The sequence below is a fragment of the Leiobunum rupestre genome, chromosome 1, assembly GCF_980474605.1.
Source record: "Leiobunum rupestre chromosome 1, qqLeiRupe1.1.hap1, whole genome shotgun sequence".
Lineage (NCBI taxonomy): Eukaryota > Metazoa > Arthropoda > Arachnida > Opiliones > Sclerosomatidae > Leiobunum > Leiobunum rupestre.
The window spans coordinates 65,062,182-65,087,878 of record NC_143384.1 but is presented as its reverse complement, the minus strand read 5'-3'; the positions used below and the strand labels follow the sequence as shown (position 1 = coordinate 65,087,878).

At 42.7% G+C, this 25,697-nt stretch overlaps 40 non-coding genes across 40 annotated transcripts; 25 read left to right on the top strand and 15 right to left on the bottom strand.

The window, feature by feature from the left end:
• The first annotated feature begins 2,724 nt into the window (after nt 1-2,724).
• Nucleotides 2,725-3,023, top strand: LOC149965042 (signal recognition particle RNA). The gene has a single exon (XR_016473569.1).
• Nucleotides 3,024-3,453: 430 nt separating this feature from the next.
• TRNAK-UUU (transfer RNA lysine (anticodon UUU)) lies at nt 3,454-3,526 on the bottom strand. The gene has a single exon. It is a non-coding gene; the product is annotated as a tRNA-Lys (tRNA).
• Nucleotides 3,527-3,662: 136 nt separating this feature from the next.
• LOC149965040 (signal recognition particle RNA) lies at nt 3,663-3,961 on the top strand. Its single transcript, XR_016473455.1, has one exon.
• Nucleotides 3,962-4,394: 433 nt separating this feature from the next.
• TRNAK-UUU (transfer RNA lysine (anticodon UUU)) lies at nt 4,395-4,467 on the bottom strand. Its single transcript has one exon. It is a non-coding gene; the product is annotated as a tRNA-Lys (tRNA).
• A 136-nt stretch (nt 4,468-4,603) lies between these two features.
• LOC149965038 (signal recognition particle RNA) lies at nt 4,604-4,902 on the top strand. The gene has a single exon (XR_016474830.1).
• Nucleotides 4,903-5,333: 431 nt separating this feature from the next.
• TRNAK-UUU (transfer RNA lysine (anticodon UUU)) lies at nt 5,334-5,406 on the bottom strand. Its single transcript has one exon. It is a non-coding gene; the product is annotated as a tRNA-Lys (tRNA).
• Nucleotides 5,407-5,542: 136 nt separating this feature from the next.
• LOC149965036 (signal recognition particle RNA) lies at nt 5,543-5,841 on the top strand. The gene has a single exon (XR_016474819.1).
• Nucleotides 5,842-6,271: 430 nt separating this feature from the next.
• Nucleotides 6,272-6,344, bottom strand: TRNAK-UUU (transfer RNA lysine (anticodon UUU)). The gene has a single exon. It is a non-coding gene; the product is annotated as a tRNA-Lys (tRNA).
• A 136-nt stretch (nt 6,345-6,480) lies between these two features.
• On the top strand, nt 6,481-6,779 carry LOC149965034 (signal recognition particle RNA). The gene has a single exon (XR_016473608.1).
• A 433-nt stretch (nt 6,780-7,212) lies between these two features.
• TRNAK-UUU (transfer RNA lysine (anticodon UUU)) lies at nt 7,213-7,285 on the bottom strand. Its single transcript has one exon. It is a non-coding gene; the product is annotated as a tRNA-Lys (tRNA).
• A 137-nt stretch (nt 7,286-7,422) lies between these two features.
• Nucleotides 7,423-7,721, top strand: LOC149965032 (signal recognition particle RNA). The gene has a single exon (XR_016473115.1).
• Nucleotides 7,722-8,152: 431 nt separating this feature from the next.
• Nucleotides 8,153-8,225, bottom strand: TRNAK-UUU (transfer RNA lysine (anticodon UUU)). Its single transcript has one exon. It is a non-coding gene; the product is annotated as a tRNA-Lys (tRNA).
• Nucleotides 8,226-8,361: 136 nt separating this feature from the next.
• LOC149965030 (signal recognition particle RNA) lies at nt 8,362-8,660 on the top strand. The gene has a single exon (XR_016473356.1).
• Nucleotides 8,661-9,091: 431 nt separating this feature from the next.
• TRNAK-UUU (transfer RNA lysine (anticodon UUU)) lies at nt 9,092-9,164 on the bottom strand. The gene has a single exon. It is a non-coding gene; the product is annotated as a tRNA-Lys (tRNA).
• Nucleotides 9,165-9,300: 136 nt separating this feature from the next.
• LOC149965028 (signal recognition particle RNA) lies at nt 9,301-9,599 on the top strand. Its single transcript, XR_016473619.1, has one exon.
• A 431-nt stretch (nt 9,600-10,030) lies between these two features.
• TRNAK-UUU (transfer RNA lysine (anticodon UUU)) lies at nt 10,031-10,103 on the bottom strand. Its single transcript has one exon. It is a non-coding gene; the product is annotated as a tRNA-Lys (tRNA).
• A 136-nt stretch (nt 10,104-10,239) lies between these two features.
• Nucleotides 10,240-10,538, top strand: LOC149965026 (signal recognition particle RNA). Its single transcript, XR_016474131.1, has one exon.
• A 431-nt stretch (nt 10,539-10,969) lies between these two features.
• TRNAK-UUU (transfer RNA lysine (anticodon UUU)) lies at nt 10,970-11,042 on the bottom strand. Its single transcript has one exon. It is a non-coding gene; the product is annotated as a tRNA-Lys (tRNA).
• A 136-nt stretch (nt 11,043-11,178) lies between these two features.
• Nucleotides 11,179-11,477, top strand: LOC149965024 (signal recognition particle RNA). The gene has a single exon (XR_016473292.1).
• A 431-nt stretch (nt 11,478-11,908) lies between these two features.
• Nucleotides 11,909-11,981, bottom strand: TRNAK-UUU (transfer RNA lysine (anticodon UUU)). The gene has a single exon. It is a non-coding gene; the product is annotated as a tRNA-Lys (tRNA).
• A 136-nt stretch (nt 11,982-12,117) lies between these two features.
• LOC149965022 (signal recognition particle RNA) lies at nt 12,118-12,416 on the top strand. Its single transcript, XR_016473268.1, has one exon.
• Nucleotides 12,417-12,847: 431 nt separating this feature from the next.
• On the bottom strand, nt 12,848-12,920 carry TRNAK-UUU (transfer RNA lysine (anticodon UUU)). The gene has a single exon. It is a non-coding gene; the product is annotated as a tRNA-Lys (tRNA).
• Nucleotides 12,921-13,056: 136 nt separating this feature from the next.
• On the top strand, nt 13,057-13,355 carry LOC149965020 (signal recognition particle RNA). The gene has a single exon (XR_016473256.1).
• Nucleotides 13,356-13,786: 431 nt separating this feature from the next.
• On the bottom strand, nt 13,787-13,859 carry TRNAK-UUU (transfer RNA lysine (anticodon UUU)). The gene has a single exon. It is a non-coding gene; the product is annotated as a tRNA-Lys (tRNA).
• A 136-nt stretch (nt 13,860-13,995) lies between these two features.
• On the top strand, nt 13,996-14,294 carry LOC149965018 (signal recognition particle RNA). The gene has a single exon (XR_016473100.1).
• Nucleotides 14,295-14,725: 431 nt separating this feature from the next.
• TRNAK-UUU (transfer RNA lysine (anticodon UUU)) lies at nt 14,726-14,798 on the bottom strand. Its single transcript has one exon. It is a non-coding gene; the product is annotated as a tRNA-Lys (tRNA).
• A 136-nt stretch (nt 14,799-14,934) lies between these two features.
• On the top strand, nt 14,935-15,233 carry LOC149965016 (signal recognition particle RNA). Its single transcript, XR_016473244.1, has one exon.
• Nucleotides 15,234-15,873: 640 nt separating this feature from the next.
• Nucleotides 15,874-16,172, top strand: LOC149965015 (signal recognition particle RNA). The gene has a single exon (XR_016473240.1).
• A 431-nt stretch (nt 16,173-16,603) lies between these two features.
• TRNAK-UUU (transfer RNA lysine (anticodon UUU)) lies at nt 16,604-16,676 on the bottom strand. The gene has a single exon. It is a non-coding gene; the product is annotated as a tRNA-Lys (tRNA).
• A 136-nt stretch (nt 16,677-16,812) lies between these two features.
• LOC149965013 (signal recognition particle RNA) lies at nt 16,813-17,111 on the top strand. Its single transcript, XR_016473828.1, has one exon.
• A 640-nt stretch (nt 17,112-17,751) lies between these two features.
• Nucleotides 17,752-18,050, top strand: LOC149965012 (signal recognition particle RNA). Its single transcript, XR_016473143.1, has one exon.
• Nucleotides 18,051-18,481: 431 nt separating this feature from the next.
• TRNAK-UUU (transfer RNA lysine (anticodon UUU)) lies at nt 18,482-18,554 on the bottom strand. Its single transcript has one exon. It is a non-coding gene; the product is annotated as a tRNA-Lys (tRNA).
• Nucleotides 18,555-18,690: 136 nt separating this feature from the next.
• Nucleotides 18,691-18,989, top strand: LOC149965010 (signal recognition particle RNA). The gene has a single exon (XR_016473196.1).
• Nucleotides 18,990-19,629: 640 nt separating this feature from the next.
• On the top strand, nt 19,630-19,928 carry LOC149965009 (signal recognition particle RNA). Its single transcript, XR_016474577.1, has one exon.
• Nucleotides 19,929-20,568: 640 nt separating this feature from the next.
• Nucleotides 20,569-20,867, top strand: LOC149965008 (signal recognition particle RNA). The gene has a single exon (XR_016473195.1).
• A 640-nt stretch (nt 20,868-21,507) lies between these two features.
• LOC149965007 (signal recognition particle RNA) lies at nt 21,508-21,806 on the top strand. The gene has a single exon (XR_016474566.1).
• A 640-nt stretch (nt 21,807-22,446) lies between these two features.
• Nucleotides 22,447-22,745, top strand: LOC149965006 (signal recognition particle RNA). The gene has a single exon (XR_016474555.1).
• Nucleotides 22,746-23,385: 640 nt separating this feature from the next.
• LOC149965005 (signal recognition particle RNA) lies at nt 23,386-23,684 on the top strand. The gene has a single exon (XR_016474533.1).
• A 640-nt stretch (nt 23,685-24,324) lies between these two features.
• Nucleotides 24,325-24,623, top strand: LOC149965004 (signal recognition particle RNA). Its single transcript, XR_016474522.1, has one exon.
• Nucleotides 24,624-25,263: 640 nt separating this feature from the next.
• LOC149965003 (signal recognition particle RNA) lies at nt 25,264-25,562 on the top strand. Its single transcript, XR_016474511.1, has one exon.
• Nucleotides 25,563-25,697: the final 135 nt, after the last annotated feature.

Here is a 25,697-nt window from a genome sequence, read left to right as displayed (position 1 = left end):
TCAAAGATTTGTGGATGTCTTCCCAAGAAACGGGACTTTCGCAAGCGGCAGACAAATCCGGTGGTAACTTTCCGGCAACAAAGGAGGCAAAACGTGCAGCTTGAGAGTCATCACTGTCCGACGCGCGATACATGTTTTCATAATAAGAAAATATTTCCTGACGAACGGAAGCGCCATCGTGAATTGATGAGCCGTCTGCTAAAGTCAAGTTTTTAATTGACCGCCGGGTTTGCCGATGTTTTTCGAGACTCAAGAAATAGCCCGAAGGTTGCTCCCCCAAATCACGCCACTCGGTATTGGAGCGAATTACAGCGCCCCGCAATAGATAGTGGTCATGGTCCTTGATCAAATTTTGAACTTTGACGAATTCGCCACAAACCGGGTCTTGCATTGATAAACGACGTGACAACTCTTCCAACTGACAAGCCAAGAGCGTCCTGGTGTGCCGACGTTCGGAAGCGGCGGCTTTCCCGTAAAATATTGCGTAATCACGAATTGTACGTTTGAGGGTTTCGTACCAGTCAAAAATATCCGTAGAATAGTGTTCGCGTGAGCGACTCCTAGTGATAATTCGCCTGACGCACGAACAGAAAACCTCATCCTCAAGTAGCGAATCGTTAAAGGACCAGGTTCCAGGGCCCCTAGGAACTCCTCCAAAATCAAAATGAGCGATCGCGGCGCGATGATCGGAAATCGGACAGTCACGAATAAAAGCATTTTGAATATTCAAAGAATCAAATTTTTTTACGAAAATGTAATCAATGCGAGAGCGGATAAACCGGCCAAAAACGTAGCCAGAACGCGTAAAGTCCCTTTTGTCATTGTTTTTGAGTCGAAAAGTGTCAGTAACATGTAATTTGGCGGCAAGTCTATGAAGGGCCGTAAATTGTGACTCGTTAGGTCTACAACTAGCAGGAAGGCGGTCCCATAGGCTATGACAAATATCGTTAAAATCGCCGCCTAAAATTAAACGGCCGGTAGGACAGTTAGATGCGATGACTTCAAAGAACAACTCACGGTCAGTCGCCGAATTAGGCGCGTACACATTTAAAAAATGAAATAGATCACCGGATATTTCAGCCGAAACTAATAAACTACGACCCCGAACAATATGAAAAACATTTGCAGTTTTAAAATCGAGTTTCGGATTAATTAAAATTGATACCCCGCAAAACCCCGTAGCGTCATCGTTAGATAAAAAACATTTACCGAAATACATATTTTTAAAAAGCGCAACATGAGACGAATCCCAATGAGTTTCTTGTAAAAAAATAATGTCAAATGTTTTTACATATTCCACTAGTTCTTTCATCTTATTGACATCACGTAGACCATTGATATTAAGAGAAATTACCCGGAGAACCATGAGCGTTTGGAGGTTGGAAGAAAGACGACGACAAAGCAGCTCCCGGAGACGGTGCAGTAGTAGACGGAGGAAGACTCGCGTTCCGAGCTGCCTCGAGCGACGGAAACTGGAACCCAGGTTGGTTGAAAGGTAGTTGACGTTTGGCGGGATCCAAATCTGAACTCGAAGTGGGGAGGGAATGCTTCCCACTGCCCACCGCAACCTTGGAAAGGCGGTTGGCAAAAAGCGAGTCGTCTAAATCAGCATCAGCCATGTCGATGTCACCTTCTGGTTTCCGCTTTGACATATCAGACCCAGCAGGTCGTACAATTGCGGGATCCTCCGTCCTTTGTTCTTTGTCGGCGACTTCATTGCGGGAACCGGAAATATCGCGTCGACGCTCTTCCATCTTTGAGGCGGCAGTACCCTGCCCAGGGCATGACCTGGCCAAATGACCACCATGACCACAGCGACGACAGATATTGTTGGGACAATCTTGATAGAGGTGTCCAGAATGGAGACAACCGTTGCAAACCCGGGTCTGTGCTTCGTGGCGAACGCGATAAACGTTTTCACGACCCATAACATCCAATACCTTTAAACTGTAAGGCAGCGAAGATACACCTTGAGGCAACGTGACGCGAACGTTACGCTCCCCGTAGTACAAGCCATCGGACTTTACCCACACGAAAGCGCCTTTAAGTTCACACCCGTAAGCTTCTAGTTTAACGCAAATAGCGTCGTCCGTGACAAACTCCGGCACTTCGAGAAACTTCAAAATAACAGATCGCGCCGATACACTTTCGACCGCCCGTAAAACGCCGCCGACCATCAACCCCGACTTAATACATTCTTCCGCGTCCGCTTCAGTAAAAAAACAAACAAAAAAACCACCTACACCAGGGACAACCGATGAAATAGCATCAATTCCGAAAACCATTTTAACCGATACTGCAATAATCTCCTTAGTAATACCCGGAGTCAATGACTCGACAACCACAAAGACGCTACGCTTTAGCGCCTCCATAGTGGCGGCCTCCCGAAATCGGGGACAACCGTAAGAAGAAAAATAAAATCCAAACACGAAAAATGAAAACAACGAGAAAGGGAAAAAGAAAACACGGTAGAAAACCGCTAAAGTGGTACGTACCGCCGCAAGAAAACACCGAGAACGAGAGCGTAAAAAAGACAACCGTTCCCGACGAAAAAGCAAACGAGACTCTACCGACTGAGCTATCCGGGCTCTGCCGTATTCTATCTTCATGAAAAATGTGGTAATGGACGGGACATTTATTCTCTCCAGTTAATATAACATTTTAACCATATTTCGTTAGGGACGTTCTAACGATTGAAAGGTCGCAACTCGAGAAGCGTCGTTGACTGGGAGGAGTGGCGTCCTCTTGTAATCCAGCGTCTTGGAAGTCGGAATTCGAGTATGGTGTGAGGGTGGAGACTCTGATGATCATCACGCTGTGGAGATTTAACGTCCGCACGAAGTTTACCGTCAATATGGTGCGCTCGGGGGAGCTCGAAGTGAACCAGGTTTCTTAACGAGGTACGTAGCGGCTTAGGGCAGAAATGCAGCAAGCAAAAGTACCCGCGGAAAACCGTCGTAGGGTTGCGTTTAAGAGCAGGGTCTGATTATCAGACCACCCAAGAAAGTCAAACTCGATTCTTTTGGCTTTTGTTTAAACTAACATGAAAAAGAGTTGCTATGAAAAAGAAAAAAACCGGAATATTTTTTGAAAACAAAACTTTTTTTAAAAAATTCCATTATCGCCGACGATAAATAATGTTGGTGACAGTGACCAATTGTCATCTCTATCAATGCCAGACGAACGTCGGTAAATAGTTTAATTTTTGGATTTCGAATTACATAACTTCCGTTTTTTTCAAGGTCACGAATAAATCCTTAATAAGATCGGCCGAACGTTTCTTAAGATCAAATTAAAGGAACGACTTTCAAGCTGCGGCTCTACCCCGGACCGTTAAATGATTTGTTTAAGGTTCTCCAGACTAAGCAAATTGAGCGTTTCTCAAAGCGGAAAAGACGTTACATTGCCGTTAGTTATAAAACTGACAACGAATAAAAAATCGCTACATTTACCCGCCCGAACTGGGGCTCGAACCCAGGACCGTTAGGTTAAAAGCCTAACGCTCTACCGACTGAGCTATCCGGGCTCTGCCGTATTCTATCTTCATGAAAAATGTGGTAATGGACGGGACATTTATTCTCTCCAGTTAATATAACATTTTAACCATATTTCGTTAGGGACGTTCTAACGATTGAAAGGTCGCAACTCGAGAAGCGTCGTTGACTGGGAGGAGTGGCGTCCTCTTGTAATCCAGCGTCTTGGAAGTCGGAATTCGAGGATGGTGTGAGGGTGGAGACTCTGATGATCATCACGCTGTGGAGATTTAACGTCCGCACGAAGTTTACCGTCAATATGGTGCGCTCGGGGGAGCTCGAAGTGAACCAGGTTTCTTAACGAGGTACGTAGCGGCTTAGGGCAGAAATGCAGCAAGCAAAAGTACCCGCGGAAAACCGTCGTAGGGTTGCGTTTAAGAGCAGGGTCTGATTATCAGACCACCCAAGAAAGTCAAACTCGATTCTTTTGGCTTTTGTTTAAACTAACATGAAAAAGAGTTGCTATGAAAAGGAAAAAAAACGGGAATATTTTTTGAAAACAAAACTTTTTTTTAAAAAATTCCATTATCGCCGACGATAAATAATGTTGGTGACAGTGACCAATTGTCATCTCTATCAATGCCAGACGAACGTCGGTAAATAGTTTAATTTTTGGATTTCGAATTACATAACTTCCGTTTTTTTTCAAGGTCACGAATATATCCTTAATCAGATCGGCCGAACGTTTCTTAAGTTCAAATTAAAGGAACGGCTTTCAAGCTGAGGCTCTACCCCAGACCGTTAAATGATTTGTTTAAGGTTCTCCAGACTAAGCAAATTGAGCGTTTCTCAAAGCGGAAAAGACGTTACATTGCCGTTAGTTATAAAACTGACAACGAATAAAAAATCGCTACATTTACCCGCCCGAACTGGGGCTCGAACCCAGGACCGTTAGGTTAAAAGCCTAACGCTCTACCGACTGAGCTATCCGGGCTCTGCCGTATTCTATCTTCATGAAAAATGTGGTAATGGACGGGACATTTATTATCTCCAGTTAATATAATATTTTAACCATATTTCGTTAGGGACGTTCTAACGATTGAAAGGTCGCAACTCGAGAAGCGTCGTTGACTGGGAGGAGTGGCGTCCTCTTGTAATCCAGCGTCTTGGAAGTCGGAATTCGAGGATGGTGTGAGGGTGGAGACTCTGATGATCATCACGTTGTGGAGATTTAACGTCCGCACGAAATTTACCGTCAATATGGTGCGCTCGGGGGAGCTCGAAGTTAACCAGGTTTCTTAACGAGGTACGTAGCGGCTTAGGGCAGAAATGCAGCAAGCAAAAGTACCCGCGGAAAACCGTCGTAGGGTTGCGTTTAAGAGCAGGGTCTGATTATCAGACCACCCAAGAAAGTCAAACTCGATTCTTTTGGCTTTTGTTTAAACTAACATGAAAAAGAGTTGCTATGAAAAAGAAAAAAACCGGAATATTTTTTGAAAACAAAACTTTTTTTAAAAAATTCCATTATCGCCGACGATAAATAATGTTGGTGACAGTGACCAATTGTCATCTCTATCAATGCCAGACGAACGTCGGTAAATAGTTTAATTTTTGGATTTCGAATTACATAACTTCCGTTTTTTTTCAAGGTCACGAATATATCCTTAATCAGATCGGCCGAACGTTTCTTAAGTTCAAATTAAAGGAACGGCTTTCAAGCTGAGGCTCTACCCCAGACCGTTAAATGATTTGTTTAAGGTTCTCCAGACTAAGCAAATTGAGCGTTTCTCAAAGCGGAAAAGACGTTACATTGCCGTTAGTTATAAAACTGACAACGAATAAAAAATCGCTACATTTACCCGCCCGAACTGGGGCTCGAACCCAGGACCGTTAGGTTAAAAGCCTAACGCTCTACCGACTGAGCTATCCGGGCTCTGCCGTATTCTATCTTCATGAAAAATGTGGTAATGGACGGGACATTTATTATCTCCAGTTAATATAATATTTTAACCATATTTCGTTAGGGACGTTCTAACGATTGAAAGGTCGCAACTCGAGAAGCGTCGTTGACTGGGAGGAGTGGCGTCCTCTTGTAATCCAGCGTCTTGGAAGTCGGAATTCGAGGATGGTGTGAGGGTGGAGACTCTGATGATCATCACGTTGTGGAGATTTAACGTCCGCACGAAATTTACCGTCAATATGGTGCGCTCGGGGGAGCTCGAAGTTAACCAGGTTTCTTAACGAGGTACGTAGCGGCTTAGGGCAGAAATGCAGCAAGCAAAAGTACCCGCGGAAAACCGTCGTAGGGTTGCGTTTAAGAGCAGGGTCTGATTATCAGACCACCCAAGAAAGTCAAACTCGATTCTTTTGGCTTTTGTTTAAACTAACATGAAAAAGAGTTGCTATGAAAAAGAAAAAAACCGGAATATTTTTTGAAAACAAAACTTTTTTTAAAAAATTCCATTATCGCCGACGATAAATAATGTTGGTGACAGTGACCAATTGTCATCTCTATCAATGCCAGACGAACGTCGGTAAATAGTTTAATTTTTGGATTTCGAATTACATAACTTTCGTTTTTTTCAAGGTCACGAATAAATCCTTAATAAGATCGGCCGAACGTTTCTTAAGATCAAATTAAAGGAACGACTTTCAAGCTGCGGCTCTACCCCGGACCGTTAAATGATTTGTTTAAGGTTCTCCAGACTAAGCAAATTGAGCGTTTCTCAAAGCGGAAAAGACGTTACATTGCCGTTAGTTATAAAACTGACAACGAATAAAAAATCGCTACATTTACCCGCCCGAACTGGGGCTCGAACCCAGGACCGTTAGGTTAAAAGCCTAACGCTCTACCGACTGAGCTATCCGGGCTCTGCCGTATTCTATCTTCATGAAAAATGTGGTAATGGACGGGACATTTATTCTCTCCAGTTAATATAACATTTTAACCATATTTCGTTAGGGACGTTCTAACGATTGAAAGGTCGCAACTCGAGAAGCGTCGTTGACTGGGAGGAGTGGCGTCCTCTTGTAATCCAGCGTCTTGGAAGTCGGAATTCGAGGATGGTGTGAGGGTGGAGACTCTGATGATCATCACGCTGTGGAGATTTAACGTCCGCACGAAGTTTACCGTCAATATGGTGCGCTCGGGGGAGCTCGAAGTTAACCAGGTTTCTTAACGAGGTACGTAGCGGCTTAGGGCAGAAATGCAGCAAGCAAAAGTACCCGCGGAAAACCGTCGTAGGGTTGCGTTTAAGAGCAGGGTCTGATTATCAGACCACCCAAGAAAGTCAAACTCGATTCTTTTGGCTTTTGTTTAAACTAACATGAAAAAGAGTTGCTATGAAAAGGAAAAAAAACGGGAATATTTTTTGAAAACAAAACTTTTTTTTAAAAAATTCCATTATCGCCGACGATAAATAATGTTGGTGACAGTGACCAATTGTCATCTCTATCAATGCCAGACGAACGTCGGTAAATAGTTTAATTTTTGGATTTCGAATTACATAACTTCCGTTTTTTTTCAAGGTCACGAATATATCCTTAATCAGATCGGCCGAACGTTTCTTAAGTTCAAATTAAAGGAACGGCTTTCAAGCTGAGGCTCTACCCCGGACCGTTAAATGATTTGTTTAAGGTTCTCCAGACTAAGCAAATTGAGCGTTTCTCAAAGCGGAAAAGACGTTACATTGCCGTAAGTTATAAAACTGACAACGAATAAAAAATCGCTACATTTACCCACCCGAACTGGGGCTCGAACCCAGGACCGTTAGGTTAAAAGCCTAACGCTCTACCGACTGAGCTATCCGGGCTCTGCCGTATTCTATCTTCATGAAAAAATGTGGTAATGGACGGGACATTTATTCTCTCCAGTTAATATAACATTTTAACCATATTTCGTTAGGGACGTTCTAACGATTGAAAGGTCGCAACTCGAGAAGCGTCGTTGACTGGGAGGAGTGGCGTCCTCTTGTAATCCAGCGTCTTGGAAGTCGGAATTCGAGGATGGTGTGAGGGTGGAGACTCTGATGATCATCACGCTGTGGAGATTTAACGTCCGCACGAAATTTACCGTCAATATGGTGCGCTCGGGGGAGCTCGAAGTGAACCAGGTTTCTTAACGAGGTACGTAGCGGCTTAGGGCAGAAATGCAACAAGCAAAAGTACCCGCGGAAAACCGTCGAAGGGTTGCGTTTAAGAGCAGGGTCTGATTATCAGACCACCCAAGAAAGTCAAACTCGATTCTTTTGGCTTTTGTTTAAACTAACATGAAAAAGAGTTGCTATGAAAAAGAAAAAAACAGGAATATTTTTTGAAAACAAAACTTTTTTTTAAAAAATTCCATTATCGCCGACGATAAATAATGTTGGTGACAGTGACCAATTGTCATCTCTATCAATGCCAGACGAACGTCGGTAAATAGTTTAATTTTTGGATTTCGAATTACATAACTTCCGTTTTTTTCAAGGTCACGAATAAATCCTTAATAAGATCGGCCGAACGTTTCTTAAGATCAAATTAAAGGAACGACTTTCAAGCTGCGGCTCTACCCCGGACCGTTAAATGATTTGTTTAAGGTTCTCCAGACTAAGCAAATTGAGCGTTTCTCAAAGCGGAAAAGCCGTTACATTGCCGTTAGTTATAAAACTGACAACGAATAAAAAATCGCTACATTTACCCGCCCGAACTGGGGCTCGAACCCAGGACCGTTAGGTTAAAAGCCTAACGCTCTACCGACTGAGCTATCCGGGCTCTGCCGTATTCTATCTTCATGAAAAATGTGGTAATGGACGGGACATTTATTCTCTCCAGTTAATATAACATTTTAACCATATTTCGTTAGGGACGTTCTAACGATTGAAAGGTCGCAACTCGAGAAGCGTCGTTGACTGGGAGGAGTGGCGTCCTCTTGTAATCCAGCGTCTTGGAAGTCGGAATTCGAGGATGGTGTGAGGGTGGAGACTCTGATGATCATCACGCTGTGGAGATTTAACGTCCGCACGAAGTTTACCGTCAATATGGTGCGCTCGGGGGAGCTCGAAGTGAACCAGGTTTCTTAACGAGGTACGTACCGGCTTAGGGCAGAAATGCAGCAAGCAAAAGTACCCGCGGAAAACCGTCGTAGGGTTGCGTTTAAGAGCAGGGTCTGATTATCAGACCACCCAAGAAAGTCAAAATCGATTCTTTTGGCTTTTGTTTAAACTAACATGAAAAAGAGTTGCTATGGAAAAGATAAAAACAGGAATATTTTTTGAAAACAAAACTTTTTTTAAAAAATTCCATTATCGCCGACGATAAATAATGTTGGTGACAGTGACCAATTGTCATATCTATCAATGCTAGACGAACGTCGGTAAATAGTTTAATTTTTGGATTTCGAATTACATAAGTTCCGTTTTTTTTCAAGGTCACGAATAAATCCTTAATCAGATCGGCCGAACGTTTCTTAAGTTCAAATTAAAGGAACGACTTTCAAGCTGCGGCTCTACCCCGGACCGTTAAATGATTTGTTTAAGGTTCTCCAGACTAAGCAAATTGAGCGTTTCTCAAAGCGGAAAAGACGTTACATTGCCGTTAGTTATAAAACTGACAACGAATAAAAAATCGCTACATTTACCCGCCCGAACTGGGGCTCGAACCCAGGACCGTTAGGTTAAAAGCCTAACGCTCTACCGACTGAGCTATCCGGGCTCTGCCGTATTCTATCTTCATGAAAAATGTGGTAATGGACGGGACATTTATTCTCTCCAGTTAATATAACATTTTAACCATATTTCGTTAGGGACGTTCTAACGATTGGAAGGTCGCAACTCGAGAAGCGTCGTTGACTGGGAGGAGTGGCGTCCTCTTGTAATCCAGCGTCTTGGAAGTCGGAATTCGAGGATGGTGTGAGGGTGGAGACTCTGATGATCATCACGCTGTGGAGATTTAACGTCCGCACGAAGTTTACCGTCAATATGGTGCGCTCGGGGGAGCTCGAAGTGAACCAGGTTTCTTAACGAGGTACGTACCGGCTTAGGGCAGAAATGGAGCAAGCAAAAGTACCCGCGGGAAACCGTCGTAGGGTTGCGTTTAAGAGCAGGGTCTGATTATCAGACCACCCAAGAAAGTCAAACTCGATTCTTTTGGCTTTTGTTTAAACTAACATGAAAAAGAGTTGCTATGAAAAAGATAAAAACAGGAATATTTTTTGAAAACAAAACTTTTTTTTAAAAATTCCATTATCGCCGACGATAAATAATGTTGGTGACAGTGACCAATTGTCATATCTATCAATGCTAGACGAACGTCGGTAAATAGTTTAATTTTTGGATTTCGAATTACATAAGTTCCGTTTTTTTTCAAGGTCACGAATAAATCCTTAATCAGATCGGCCGAACGTTTCTTAAGTTCAAATTAAAGGAACGACTTTCAAGCTGCGGCTCTACCCCGGACCGTTAAATGATTTGTTTAAGGTTCTCCAGACTAAGCAAATTGAGCGTTTCTCAAAGCGGAAAAGACGTTACATTGCCGTTAGTTATAAAACTGACAACGAATAAAAAATCGCTACATTTACCCGCCCGAACTGGGGCTCGAACCCAGGACCGTTAGGTTAAAAGCCTAACGCTCTACCGACTGAGCTATCCGGGCTCTGCCGTATTCTATCTTCATGAAAAATGTGGTAATGGACGGGACATTTATTCTCTCCAGTTAATATAACATTTTAACCATATTTCGTTAGGGACGTTCTAACGATTGAAAGGTCGCAACTCGAGAAGCGTCGTTGACTGGGAGGAGTGGCGTCCTCTTGTAATCCAGCGTCTTGGAAGTCGGAATTCGAGGATGGTGTGAGGGTGGAGACTCTGATGATCATCACGCTGTGGAGATTTAACGTCCGCACGAAGTTTACCGTCAATATGGTGCGCTCGGGGGAGCTCGAAGTGAACCAGGTTTCTTAACGAGGTACGTACCGGCTTAGGGCAGAAATGGAGCAAGCATAAGTACCCGCGGGAAACCGTCGTAGGGTTGCGTTTAAGAGCAGGGTCTGATTATCAGACCACCCAAGAAAGTCAAACTCGATTCTTTTGGCTTTTGTTTAAACTAACATGAAAAAGAGTTGCTATGAAAAAGATAAAAACAGGAATATTTTTTGAAAACAAAACTTTTTTTTAAAAATTCCATTATCGCCGACGATAAATAATGTTGGTGACAGTGACCAATTGTCATATCTATCAATGCTAGACGAACGTCGGTAAATAGTTTAATTTTTGGATTTCGAATTACATAAGTTCCGTTTTTTTTCAAGGTCACGAATAAATCCTTAATCAGATCGGCCGAACGTTTCTTAAGTTCAAATTAAAGGAACGACTTTCAAGCTGCGGCTCTACCCCGGACCGTTAAATGATTTGTTTAAGGTTCTCCAGACTAAGCAAATTGAGCGTTTCTCAAAGCGGAAAAGACGTTACATTGCCGTTAGTTATAAAACTGACAACGAATAAAAAATCGCTACATTTACCCGCCCGAACTGGGGCTCGAACCCAGGACCGTTAGGTTAAAAGCCTAACGCTCTACCGACTGAGCTATCCGGGCTCTGCCGTATTCTATCTTCATGAAAAATGTGGTAATGGACGGGACATTTATTCTCTCCAGTTAATATAACATTTTAACCATATTTCGTTAGGGACGTTCTAACGATTGAAAGGTCGCAACTCGAGAAGCGTCGTTGACTGGGAGGAGTGGCGTCCTCTTGTAATCCAGCGTCTTGGAAGTCGGAATTCGAGGATGGTGTGAGGGTGGAGACTCTGATGATCATCACGCTGTGGAGATTTAACGTCCGCACGAAGTTTACCGTCAATATGGTGCGCTCGGGGGAGCTCGAAGTGAACCAGGTTTCTTAACGAGGTACGTACCGGCTTAGGGCAGAAATGCAGCAAGCAAAAGTACCCGCGGGAAACCGTCGTAGGGTTGCGTTTAAGAGCAGGGTCTGATTATCAGACCACCCAAGAAAGTCAAACTCGATTCTTTTGGCTTTTGTTTAAACTAACATGAAAAAGAGTTGCTATGAAAAAGATAAAAACAGGAATATTTTTTGAAAACAAAACTTTTTTTTAAAAATTCCATTATCGCCGACGATAAATAATGTTGGGGACAGTGACCAATTGTCATATCTATCAATGCTAGACGAACGTCGGTAAATAGTTTAATTTTTGGATTTCGAATTACATAAGTTCCGTTTTTTTTCAAGGTCACGAATAAATCCTTAATCAGATCGGCCGAACGTTTCTTAAGTTCAAATTAAAGGAACGACTTTCAAGCTGCGGCTCTACCCCGGACCGTTAAATGATTTGTTTAAGGTTCTCCAGACTAAGCAAATTGAGCGTTTCTCAAAGCGGAAAAGACGTTACATTGCCGTTAGTTATAAAACTGACAACGAATAAAAAATCGCTACATTTACCCGCCCGAACTGGGGCTCGAACCCAGGACCGTTAGGTTAAAAGCCTAACGCTCTACCGACTGAGCTATCCGGGCTCTGCCGTATTCTATCTTCATGAAAAATGTGGTAATGGACGGGACATTTATTCTCTCCAGTTAATATAACATTTTAACCATATTTCGTTAGGGACGTTCTAACGATTGAAAGGTCGCAACTCGAGAAGCGTCGTTGACTGGGAGGAGTGGCGTCCTCTTGTAATCCAGCGTCTTGGAAGTCGGAATTCGAGGATGGTGTGAGGGTGGAGACTCTGATGATCATCACGCTGTGGAGATTTAACGTCCGCACGAAGTTTACCGTCAATATGGTGCGCTCGGGGGAGCTCGAAGTGAACCAGGTTTCTTAACGAGGTACGTACCGGCTTAGGGCAGAAATGCAGCAAGCAAAAGTACCCGCGGGAAACCGTCGTAGGGTTGCGTTTAAGAGCAGGGTCTGATTATCAGACCACCCAAGAAAGTCAAACTCGATTCTTTTGGCTTTTGTTTAAACTAACATGAAAAAGAGTTGCTATGAAAAAGATAAAAACAGGAATATTTTTTGAAAACAAAACTTTTTTTTAAAAATTCCATTATCGCCGACGATAAATAATGTTGGGGACAGTGACCAATTGTCATATCTATCAATGCTAGACGAACGTCGGTAAATAGTTTAATTTTTGGATTTCGAATTACATAAGTTCCGTTTTTTTTCAAGGTCACGAATAAATCCTTAATCAGATCGGCCGAACGTTTCTTAAGTTCAAATTAAAGGAACGACTTTCAAGCTGCGGCTCTACCCCGGACCGTTAAATGATTTGTTTAAGGTTCTCCAGACTAAGCAAATTGAGCGTTTCTCAAAGCGGAAAAGACGTTACATTGCCGTTAGTTATAAAACTGACAACGAATAAAAAATCGCTACATTTACCCGCCCGAACTGGGGCTCGAACCCAGGACCGTTAGGTTAAAAGCCTAACGCTCTACCGACTGAGCTATCCGGGCTCTGCCGTATTCTATCTTCATGAAAAATGTGGTAATGGACGGGACATTTATTCTCTCCAGTTAATATAACATTTTAACCATATTTCGTTAGGGACGTTCTAACGATTGAAAGGTCGCAACTCGAGAAGCGTCGTTGACTGGGAGGAGTGGCGTCCTCTTGTAATCCAGCGTCTTGGAAGTCGGAATTCGAGGATGGTGTGAGGGTGGAGACTCTGATGATCATCACGCTGTGGAGATTTAACGTCCGCACGAAGTTTACCGTCAATATGGTGCGCTCGGGGGAGCTCGAAGTGAACCAGGTTTCTTAACGAGGTACGTACCGGCTTAGGGCAGAAATGCAGCAAGCAAAAGTACCCGCGGGAAACCGTCGTAGGGTTGCGTTTAAGAGCAGGGTCTGATTATCAGACCACCCAAGAAAGTCAAACTCGATTCTTTTGGCTTTTGTTTAAACTAACATGAAAAAGAGTTGCTATGAAAAAGATAAAAACAGGAATATTTTTTGAAAACAAAACTTTTTTTTAAAAATTCCATTATCGCCGACGATAAATAATGTTGGGGACAGTGACCAATTGTCATATCTATCAATGCTAGACGAACGTCGGTAAATAGTTTAATTTTTGGATTTCGAATTACATAAGTTCCGTTTTTTTTCAAGGTCACGAATAAATCCTTAATCAGATCGGCCGAACGTTTCTTAAGTTCAAATTAAAGGAACGACTTTCAAGCTGCGGCTCTACCCCGGACCGTTAAATGATTTGTTTAAGGTTCTCCAGACTAAGCAAATTGAGCGTTTCTCAAAGCGGAAAAGACGTTACATTGCCGTTAGTTATAAAACTGACAACGAATAAAAAATCGCTACATTTACCCGCCCGAACTGGGGCTCGAACCCAGGACCGTTAGGTTAAAAGCCTAACGCTCTACCGACTAAGCTATCCGGGCTCTGCCGTATTCTATCTTCATGAAAAATGTGGTAATGGACGGGACATTTATTCTCTCCAGTTAATATAACATTTTAACCATATTTCGTTAGGGACGTTCTAACGATTGAAAGGTCGCAACTCGAGAAGCGTCGTTGACTGGGAGGAGTGGCGTCCTATTGTAATCCAGCGTCTTGGAAGTCGGAATTCGAGGATGGTGTGAGGGTGGAGACTCTGATGATCATCACGCTGTGGAGATTTAACGTCCGCACGAAGTTTACCGTCAATATGGTGCGCTCGGGGGAGCTCGAAGTAAACCAGGTTTCTTAACGAGGTACGTACCGGCTTAGGGCAGAAATGGAGCAAGCAAAAGTACCCGCGGGAAACCGTCGTAGGGTTGCGTTTAAGAGCAGGGTCTGATTATCAGACCACCCAAGAAAGTCAAACTCGATTCTTTTGGCTTTTGTTTAAACTAACATGAAAAAGAGTTGCTATGAAAAAGATAAAAACAGGAATATTTTTTGAAAACAAAACTTTTTTTTAAAAATTCCATTATCGCCGACGATAAATAATGTTGGTGACAGTGACCAATTGTCATATCTATCAATGCTAGACGAACGTCGGTAAATAGTTTAATTTTTGGATTTCGAATTACATAAGTTCCGTTTTTTTTCAAGGTCACTAATAAATCCTTAATCAGATCGGCCGAACGTTTCTGAAGTTCAAATTAAAGGAACGACTTTCAAGCTGCGGCTCTACCCCGGACCGTTAAATGATTTGTTTAAGGTTCTCCAGACTAAGCAAATTGAGCGTTTCTCAAAGCGGAAAAGACGTTACATTGCCGTTAGTTATAAAACTGACAACGAATAAAAAATCGCTACATTTACCCGCCCGAACTGGGGCTCGAACCCAGGACCGTTAGGTTAAAAGCCTAACGCTCTACCGACTGAGCTATCCGGGCTCTGCCGTATTCTATCTTCATGAAAAATGTGGTAATGGACGGGACATTTATTCTCTCCAGTTAATATAACATTTTAACCATATTTCGTTAGGGACGTTCTAACGATTGAAAGGTCGCAACTCGAGAAGCGTCGTTGACTGGGAGGAGTGGCGTCCTCTTGTAATCCAGCGTCTTGGAAGTCGGAATTCGAGGATGGTGTGAGGGTGGAGACTCTGATGATCATCACGCTGTGGAGATTTAACGTCCGCACGAAGTTTACCGTCAATATGGTGCGCTCGGGGGAGCTCGAAGTGAACCAGGTTTCTTAACGAGGTACGTACCGGCTTAGGGCAGAAATGCAGCAAGCAAAAGTACCCGCGGGAAACCGTCGTAGGGTTGCGTTTAAGAGCAGGGTCTGATTATCAGACCACCCAAGAAAGTCAAACTCGATTCTTTTGGCTTTTGTTTAAACTAACATGAAAAAGAGTTGCTATGAAAAAGATAAAAACAGGAATATTTTTTGAAAACAAAACTTTTTTTTAAAAATTCCATTATCGCCGACGATAAATAATGTTGGGGACAGTGACCAATTGTCATATCTATCAATGCTAGACGAACGTCGGTAAATAGTTTAATTTTTGGATTTCGAATTACATAAGTTCCGTTTTTTTTCAAGGTCACGAATAAATCCTTAATCAGATCGGCCGAACGTTTCTTAAGTTCAAATTAAAGGAACGACTTTCAAGCTGCGGCTCTACCCCGGACCGTTAAATGATTTGTTTAAGGTTCTCCAGACTAAGCAAATTGAGCGTTTCTCAAAGCGGAAAAGACGTTACATTGCCGTTAGTTATAAAACTGACAACGAATAAAAAATCGCTACATTTACCCGCCCGAACTGGGGCTCGAACCCAGGACCGTTAGGTTAAAAGCCTAACGCTCCACCGACTGAGCTATCCGGACTCTGCCGTGTTCTATCTTCATGAAAAATGTGGTAATGGACGGGACATTTATTCTCTCCAGTTAATATAACATTTTAACCATATTTCGTTAGGGATGTTCTAACGATTGAAAGGTCGCAACTCGAGAAGCGTCGTTGACTGGGAGGAGTGGCGTCCTTTTGTAATCCAGCGTCTTGGAAAGCGGAATTCGAGGATGGTGGGAGGGTGGAGACTCTGATGATCATCACGCTGTGGAGATTTAACGTCCGCACGAAGTTTACCGTCAATATGGTGCGCTTGGGGGAGCTCGAAGTGAACCAGGTTTCTTAACGAGGTACGTAGCGGCTTAGGGCAGAAATGCAGCAAGCAAAATTACCCGCGGAAAACCGTCGTAGGGTTGCGTTTAAGAGCAGGGTCTGATTATCAGACCACCCAAGAAAGTCAAACTCGATTCTTTTGGCTTTTGTTTAAACTAACATGAAAAAGAGTTGCTATGAAAAAGATAAAAACAGGAATATTTTTTGAAAACAAAACTTTTTTTTAAAAATTCCATTATCGCCGACGATAAATAATGTTGGGGACAGTGACCAATTGTCATATCTATCAATGCTAGACGAACGTCGGTAAATAGTTTAATTTTTGGATTTCGAATTACATAAGTTCCGTTTTTTTTCAAGGTCACGAATAAATCCTTAATCAGATCGGCCGAACGTTTCTTAAGTTCAAATTAAAGGAACGACTTTCAAGCTGCGGCTCTACCCCGGACCGTTAAATGATTTGTTTAAGGTTCTCCAGACTAAGCAAATTGAGCGTTTCTCAAAGCGGAAAAGACGTTACATTGCCGTTAGTTATAAAACTGACAACGAATAAAAAATCGCTACATTTACCCGCCCGAACTGGGGCTCGAACCCAGGACCGTTAGGTTAAAAGCCTAACGCTCTACCGACTAAGCTATCCGGGCTCTGCCGTATTCTATCTTCATGAAAAATGTGGTAATGGACGGGACATTTATTCTCTCCAGTTAATATAACATTTTAACCATATTTCGTTAGGGACGTTCTAACGATTGAAAGGTCGCAACTCGAGAAGCGTCGTTGACTGGGAGGAGTGGCGTCCTATTGTAATCCAGCGTCTTGGAAGTCGGAATTCGAGGATGGTGTGAGGGTGGAGACTCTGATGATCATCACGCTGTGGAGATTTAACGTCCGCACGAAGTTTACCGTCAATATGGTGCGCTCGGGGGAGCTCGAAGTGAACCAGGTTTCTTAACGAGGTACGTACCGGCTTAGGGCAGAAATGCAGCAAGCAAAAGTACCCGCGGGAAACCGTCGTAGGGTTGCGTTTAAGAGCAGGGTCTGATTATCAGACCACCCAAGAAAGTCAAACTCGATTCTTTTGGCTTTTGTTTAAACTAACATGAAAAAGAGTTGCTATGAAAAAGATAAAAACAGGAATATTTTTTGAAAACAAAACTTTTTTTTAAAAATTCCATTATCGCCGACGATAAATAATGTTGGGGACAGTGACCAATTGTCATATCTATCAATGCTAGACGAACGTCGGTAAATAGTTTAATTTTTGGATTTCGAATTACATAAGTTCCGTTTTTTTTCAAGGTCACGAATAAATCCTTAATCAGATCGGCCGAACGTTTCTTAAGTTCAAATTAAAGGAACGACTTTCAAGCTGCGGCTCTACCCCGGACCGTTAAATGATTTGTTTAAGGTTCTCCAGACTAAGCAAATTGAGCGTTTCTCAAAGCGGAAAAGACGTTACATTGCCGTTAGTTATAAAACTGACAACGAATAAAAAATCGCTACATTTACCCGCCCGAACTGGGGCTCGAACCCAGGACCGTTAGGTTAAAAGCCTAACGCTCCACCGACTGAGCTATCCGGACTCTGCCGTGTTCTATCTTCATGAAAAATGTGGTAATGGACGGGACATTTATTCTCTCCAGTTAATATAACATTTTAACCATATTTCGTTAGGGATGTTCTAACGATTGAAAGGTCGCAACTCGAGAAGCGTCGTTGACTGGGAGGAGTGGCGTCCTTTTGTAATCCAGCGTCTTGGAAGGCGGAATTCGAGGATGGTGGGAGGGTGGAGACTCTGATGATCATCACGCTGTGGAGATTTAACGTCCGCACGAAGTTTACCGTCAATATGGTGCGCTTGGGGGAGCTCGAAGTGAACCAGGTTTCTTAACGAGGTACGTAGCGGCTTAGGGCAGAAATGCAGCAAGCAAAATTACCCGCGGAAAACCGTCGTAGGGTTGCGTTTAAGAGCAGGGTCTGATTATCAGACCACCCAAGAAAGTCAAACTCGATTCTTTTGGCTTTTGTTTAAACTAACATGAAAAAGAGTTGCTATGAAAAAGAAAAAAACGGGAATATTTTTTGAAAACAAAACTTTTTTTTAAAAATTCCATTATCGCCGACGATAAATAATGTTGGTGACAGTGACCAATTGTCATCTCTATCAATGCCAGACGAACGTCGGTAAATAGTTTAATTTTTGGATTTCGAATTACATAACTTCCGTTTTTTTTCAAGGTCACGAATAAATCCTTAATCAGATCGGCCGAACGTTTCTTAAGTTCAAATTAAAGGAACGACTTTCAAGCTGCGGCTCTACCCCGGACCGTTAAATGATTTGTTTAAGGTTCTCCAGACTAAGCAAATTGAGCGTTTCTCAAAGCGGAAAAGACGTTACATTGCCGTTAGTTATAAAACTGACAACGAATAACAAATCGCTACATTTACCCGCCCGAACTGGGGCTCGAACCCAGGACCGTTAGGTTAAAAGCCTAACGCTCCACCGACTGAGCTATCCGGGCTCTGCCGTGTTCTATCTTCATGAAAAATGTGGTAATGGACGGGACATTTATTCTCTCCAGTTAATATAACATTTTAACCATATTTCGTTAGGGATGTTCTAACGATTGAAAGGTCGCAACTCGAGAAGCGTCGTTGACTGGGAGGAGTGGCGTCCTCTTGTAATCCAGCGTCTTGGAAGGCGGAATTCGAAAATGGTGTGAGGGTGGAGACTCTGATAATCATCACGCTGTGGAGATTTAACGTCCGCACGAAGTTTACCGTCAATATGGTGCGCTTGGCGGAGCTCGAAGTGAACCAGGTTTCTTAACGAGGTACGTAGCGGCTTAGGGCAGAAATGCAGCAAGCAAAATTACCCGCGGAAAACCGTCGTAGGGTTGCGTTTAAGAGCAGGGTCTGATTATCAGACCACCCAAGAAAGTCAAACTCGATTCTTTTGGCTTTTGTTTAAACTAACATGAAAAAGAGTTGCTATGAAAAAGAAAAAAACGGGAATATTTTTTGAAAACAAAACTTTTTTTAAAAAATTCCATTATCGCCGACGATAAATAATGTTGGTGACAGTGACCAATTGTCATCTCTATCAATGCCAGACGAACGTCGGTAAATAGTTTAATTTTTGGATTTCGAATTACATAACTTCCGTTTTCTTTCAAGGTCACGAATAAATCCTTAATCAGATCGGCCGAACGTTTCTTAAGTTCAAATTAAAGGAACGACTTTCAAGCTGCGGCTCTACCCCGGACCGTTAAATGATTTGTTTAAGGTTCTCCAGACTAAGCAAATTGAGCGTTTCTCAAAGCGGAAAAGACGTTACATTGCCGTTAGTTATAAAACTGACAACGAATAAAAAATCGCTACATTTACCCGCCCGAACTGGGGCTCGAACCCAGGACCGTTAGGTTAAAAGCCTAACGCTCCACCGACTAAGCTATCTGGGCTCTGCCGTATTCTATCTTCATGAAAAATGTGGTAATGGACGGGACATTTATTCTCTCCAGTTAATATAACATTTTAACCATATTTCGTTAGGGATGTTCTAACGATTGAAAGGTCGCAACTCGAGAAGCGTCGTTGACTGGGAGGAGTGGCGTCCTCTTGTAATCCAGCGTCTTGGAAGGCGGAATTCGAGGATGGTGTGAGGGTGGAGACTCTGATGATCATCACGCTGTGGAGATTTAACGTCCGCACGAAGTTTACCGTCAATATGGTGCGCTTGGGGGAGCTCGAAGTGAACCAGGTTTCTTAACGAGGTACGTAGCGGCTTAGGGCAGAAATGCAGCAAGCAAAATTACCCGCGGAAAACCGTCGTAGGGTTGCGTTTAAGAGCAGGGTCTGATTATCAGACCACCCAAGAAAGTCAAACTCGATTCTTTTGGCTTTTGTTTAAACTAACATGAAAAAGAGTTGCTATGAAAAAGAAAAAAACGGGAATATTTTTTGAAAACAAAACTTTTTTTTAAAAATTCCATTATCGCCGACGATAAATAATGTTGGTGACAGTGACCAATTGTCATCTCTATCAATGCCAGACGAACGTCGGTAAATAGTTTAATTTTTGGATTTCGAATTACATAACTTCCGTTTTTTTTCAAGGTCACGAATAAATCCTTAATCAGATCGGCCGAACGTTTCTTAAGTTCAAATTAAAGGAACGACTTTCAAGCTGCGGCTCTACCCCGGACCGTTAAATGATTTGTTTAAGGTTCTCCAGACTAAGCAAATTGAGCGTTTCTCAAAGCGGAAAAGACGTTACATTGCCGTTAGTTATAAAACTGACAACGAATAACAAATCGCTACATTTACCCGCCCGAACTGGGGCTCGAACCCAGGACCGTTAGGTTAAAAGCCTAACGCTCCACCGACTGAGCTATCCGGGCTCTGCCGTGTTCTATCTTCATGAAAAATGTGGTAATGGACGGGACATTTATTCTCTCCAGTTAATATAACATTTTAACCATATTTCGTTAGGGATGTTCTAACGATTGAAAGGTCGCAACTCGAGAAGCGTCGTTGACTGGGAGGAGTGGCGTCCTCTTGTAATCCAGCGTCTTGGAAGGCGGAATTCGAAAATGGTGTGAGGGTGGAGACTCTGATAATCATCACGCTGTGGAGATTTAACGTCCGCACGAAGTTTACCGTCAATATGGTGCGCTTGGCGGAGCTCGAAGTGAACCAGGTTTCTTAACGAGGTACGTAGCGGCTTAGGGCAGAAATGCAGCAAGCAAAATTACCCGCGGAAAACCGTCGTAGGGTTGCGTTTAAGAGCAGGGTCTGATTATCAGACCACCCAAGAAAGTCAAACTCGATTCTTTTGGCTTTTGTTTAAACTAACATGAAAAAGAGTTGCTATGAAAAAGAAAAAAACGGGAATATTTTTTGAAAACAAAACTTTTTTTAAAAAATTCCATTATCGCCGACGATAAATAATGTTGGTGACAGTGACCAATTGTCATCTCTATCAATGCCAGACGAACGTCGGTAAATAGTTTAATTTTTGGATTTCGAATTACATAACTTCCGTTTTCTTTCAAGGTCACGAATAAATCCTTAATCAGATCGGCCGAACGTTTCTTAAGTTCAAATTAAAGGAACGACTTTCAAGCTGCGGCTCTACCCCGGACCGTTAAATGATTTGTTTAAGGTTCTCCAGACTAAGCAAATTGAGCGTTTCTCAAAGCGGAAAAGACGTTACATTGCCGTTAGTTATAAAACTGACAACGAATAAAAAATCGCTACATTTACCCGCCCGAACTGGGGCTCGAACCCAGGACCGTTAGGTTAAAAGCCTAACGCTCCACCGACTAAGCTATCTGGGCTCTGCCGTATTCTATCTTCATGAAAAATGTGGTAATGGACGGGACATTTATTCTCTCCAGTTAATATAACATTTTAACCATATTTCGTTAGGGATGTTCTAACGATTGAAAGGTCGCAACTCGAGAAGCGTCGTTGACTGGGAGGAGTGGCGTCCTCTTGTAATCCAGCGTCTTGGAAGGCGGAATTCGAGGATGGTGTGAGGGTGGAGACTCTGATGATCATCACGCTGTGGAGATTTAACGTCCGCACGAAGTTTACCGTCAATATGGTGCGCTTGGGGGAGCTCGAAGTGAACCAGGTTTCTTAACGAGGTACGTAGCGGCTTAGGGCAGAAATGCAGCAAGCAAAATTACCCGCGGAAAACCGTCGTAGGGTTGCGTTTAAGAGCAGGGTCTGATTATCAGACCACCCAAGAAAGTCAAACTCGATTCTTTTGGCTTTTGTTTAAACTAACATGAAAAAGAGTTGCTATGAAAAAGAAAAAAACAGGAATATTTTTTGAAAACAAAACTTTTTTTTAAAAATTCCATTATCGCCGACGATAAATAATGTTGGTGACAGTGACCAATTGTCATCTCTATCAATGCCAGACGAACGTCGGTAAATAGTTTAATTTTTGGATTTCGAATTACATAACTTCCGTTTTTTTTCAAGGTCACGAATAAATCCTTAATCAGATCGGCCGAACGTTTCTTAAGTTCAAATTAAAGGAACGACTTTCAAGCTGCGGCTCTACCCCGGACCGTTAAATGATTTGTTTAAGGTTCTCCAGACTAAGCAAATTGAGCGTTTCTCAAAGCGGAAAAGACGTTACATTGCCGTTAGTTATAAAACTGACAACGAATAAAAAATCGCTACATTTACCCGCCCGAACTGGGGCTCGAACCCAGGACCGTTAGGTTAAAAGCCTGACGCTCCACCGACTGAGCTATCCGGGCTCTGCCGCATTCTATCTTCATGAAAAATGTGGTAATGGACGGGACATTTATTCTCTCCAGTTAATATAACATTTTAACCATATTTCGTTAGGGATGTTCTAACGATTGAAAGGTCGCAACTCGAGAAGCGTCGTTGACTGGGAGGAGTGGCGTCCTCTTGTAATCCAGCGTCTTGGAAGGCGGAATTCGAGGATGGTGTGAGGGTGGAGACTCTGATGATCATCACGCTGTGGAGATTTAACGTCCGCACGAAGTTTACCGTCAATATGGTGCGCTTGGGGGAGCTCGAAGTGAACCAGGTTTCTTAACGAGGTACGTAGCGGCTTAGGGCAGAAATGCAGCAAGCAAAATTACCCGCGGAAAACCGTCGTAGGGTTGCGTTTAAGAGCAGGGTCTGATTATCAGACCACCCAAGAAAGTCAAACTCGATTCTTTTGGCTTTTGTTTAAACTAACACGAAAAAGAGTTGCTATGTAAAAGAAAAAAACGGGAATATTTTTTGAAAACAAAACTTTTTTTTAAAAATTCCATTATCGCCGACGATAAATAATGTTGGTGACAGTGACCAATTGTCATCTCTATCAATGCGAGACGAACGTCGGTAAATAGTTTAATTTTTGGATTTCGAATTACATAACTTCCGTTTTCTTTCAAGGTCACGAATAAATCCTTAATCAGATCGGCCGAACGTTTCTTAAGTTCAAATTAAAGGAACGACTTTCAAGCTGCGGCTCTACCCCGGACCGTTAAATGATTTGTTTAAGGTTCTCCAGACTAAGCAAATTGAGCGTTTCTCAAAGCGGAAAAGACGTTACATTGCCGTTAGTTATAAAACTGACAACGAATAAAAAATCGCTACATTTACCCGCCCGAACTGGGGCTCGAACCCAGGACCGTTAGGTTAAAAGCCTGACGCTCCACCGACTGAGCTATCCGGGCTCTGCCGTATTCTATCTTCATGAAAAATGTGGTAATGGACGGGACATTTATTCTCTCCAGTTAATATAACATTTTAACCATATTTCGTTAGGGATGTTCTAACGATTGAAAGGTCGCAACTCGAGAAGCGTCGTTGACTGGGAGGAGTGGCGTCCTCTTGTAATCCAGCGTCTTGGAAGGCGGAATTCGAGGATGGTGTGAGGGTGGAGACTCTGATGATCATCACGCTGTGGAGATTTAACGTCCGCACGAAGTTTACCGTCAATATGGTGCGCTTGGGGGAGCTCGAAGTGAACCAGGTTTCTTAACGAGGTACGTAGCGGCTTAGGGCAGAAATGCAGCAAGCAAAATTACCCGCGGAAAACCGTCGTAGGGTTGCGTTTAAGAGCAGGGTCTGATTATCAGACCACCCAAGAAAGTCAAACTCGATTCTTTTGGCTTTTGTTTAAACTAACATGAAAAAGAGTTGCTATGTAAAAGAAAAAAACGGGAATATTTTTTGAAAACAAAACTTTTTTTTAAAAATTCCATTATCGCCGACGATAAATAATGTTGGTGACAGTGACCAATTGTCATCTCTATCAATGCGAGACGAACGTCGGTAAATAGTTTAATTTTTGGATTTCGAATTACATAACTTCCGTTTTCTTTCAAGGTCACGAATAAATCCTTAATCAGATCGGCCGAACGTTTCTTAAGTTCAAATTAAAGGAACGACTTTCAAGCTGCGGCTCTACCCCGGACCGTTAAATGATTTGTTTAAGGTTCTCCAGACTAAGCAAATTGAGCGTTTCTCAAAGCGGAAAAGACGTTACATTGCCGTTAGTTATAAAACTGACAACGAATAAAAAATCGCTACATTTACCCGCCCGAACTGGGGCTCGAACCCAGGACCGTTAGGTTAAAAGCCTGACGCTCCACCGACTGAGCTATCCGGGCTCTGCCGTATTCTATCTTCATGAAAAATGTGGTAATGGACGGGACATTTATTCTCTCCAGTTAATATAACATTTTAACCATATTTCGTTAGGGATGTTCTAACGATTGAAAGGTCGCAACTCGAGAAGCGTCGTTGACTGGGAGGAGTGGCGTCCTCTTGTAATCCAGCGTCTTGGAAGGCGGAATTCGAGGATGGTGTGAGGGTGGAGACTCTGATGATCATCACGCTGTGGAGATTTAACGTCCGCACGAAGTTTACCGTCAATATGGTGCGCTTGGGGGAGCTCGAAGTGAACCAGGTTTCTTAACGAGGTACGTAGCGGCTTAGGGCAGAAATGCAGCAAGCAAAATTACCCGCGGAAAACCGTCGTAGGGTTGCGTTTAAGAGCAGGGTCTGATTATCAGACCACCCAAGAAAGTCAAACTCGATTCTTTTGGCTTTTGTTTAAACTAACATGAAAAAGAGTTGCTATGTAAAAGAAAAAAACGGGAATATTTTTTGAAAACAAAACTTTTTTTTAAAAATTCCATTATCGCCGACGATAAATAATGTTGGTGACAGTGACCAATTGTCATCTCTATCAATGCGAGACGAACGTCGGTAAATAGTTTAATTTTTGGATTTCGAATTACATAACTTCCGTTTTCTTTCAAGGTCACGAATAAATCCTTAATCAGATCGGCCGAACGTTTCTTAAGTTCAAATTAAAGGAACGACTTTCAAGCTGCGGCTCTACCCCGGACCGTTAAATGATTTGTTTAAGGTTCTCCAGACTAAGCAAATTGAGCGTTTCTCAAAGCGGAAAAGACGTTACATTGCCGTTAGTTATAAAACTGACAACGAATAAAAAATCGCTACATTTACCCGCCCGAACTGGGGCTCGAACCCAGGACCGTTAGGTTAAAAGCCTGACGCTCCACCGACTGAGCTATCCGGGCTCTGCCGTATTCTATCTTCATGAAAAATGTGGTAATGGACGGGACATTTATTCTCTCCAGTTAATATAACATTTTAACCATATTTCGTTAGGGATGTTCTAACGATTGAAAGGTCGCAACTCGAGAAGCGTCGTTGACTGGGAGGAGTGGCGTCCTCTTGTAATCCAGCGTCTTGGAAGGCGGAATTCGAGGATGGTGTGAGGGTGGAGACTCTGATGATCATCACGCTGTGGAGATTTAACGTCCGCACGAAGTTTACCGTCAATATGGTGCGCTTGGGGGAGCTCGAAGTGAACCAGGTTTCTTAACGAGGTACGTAGCGGCTTAGGGCAGAAATGCAGCAAGCAAAATTACCCGCGGAAAACCGTCGTAGGGTTGCGTTTAAGAGCAGGGTCTGATTATCAGACCACCCAAGAAAGTCAAACTCGATTCTTTTGGCTTTTGTTTAAACTAACATGAAAAAGAGTTGCTATGAAAAAGAAAAAAACGGGAATATTTTTTGAAAACAAAACTTTTTTTTAAAAATTCCATTATCGCCGACGATAAATAATGTTGGTGACAGTGACCAAT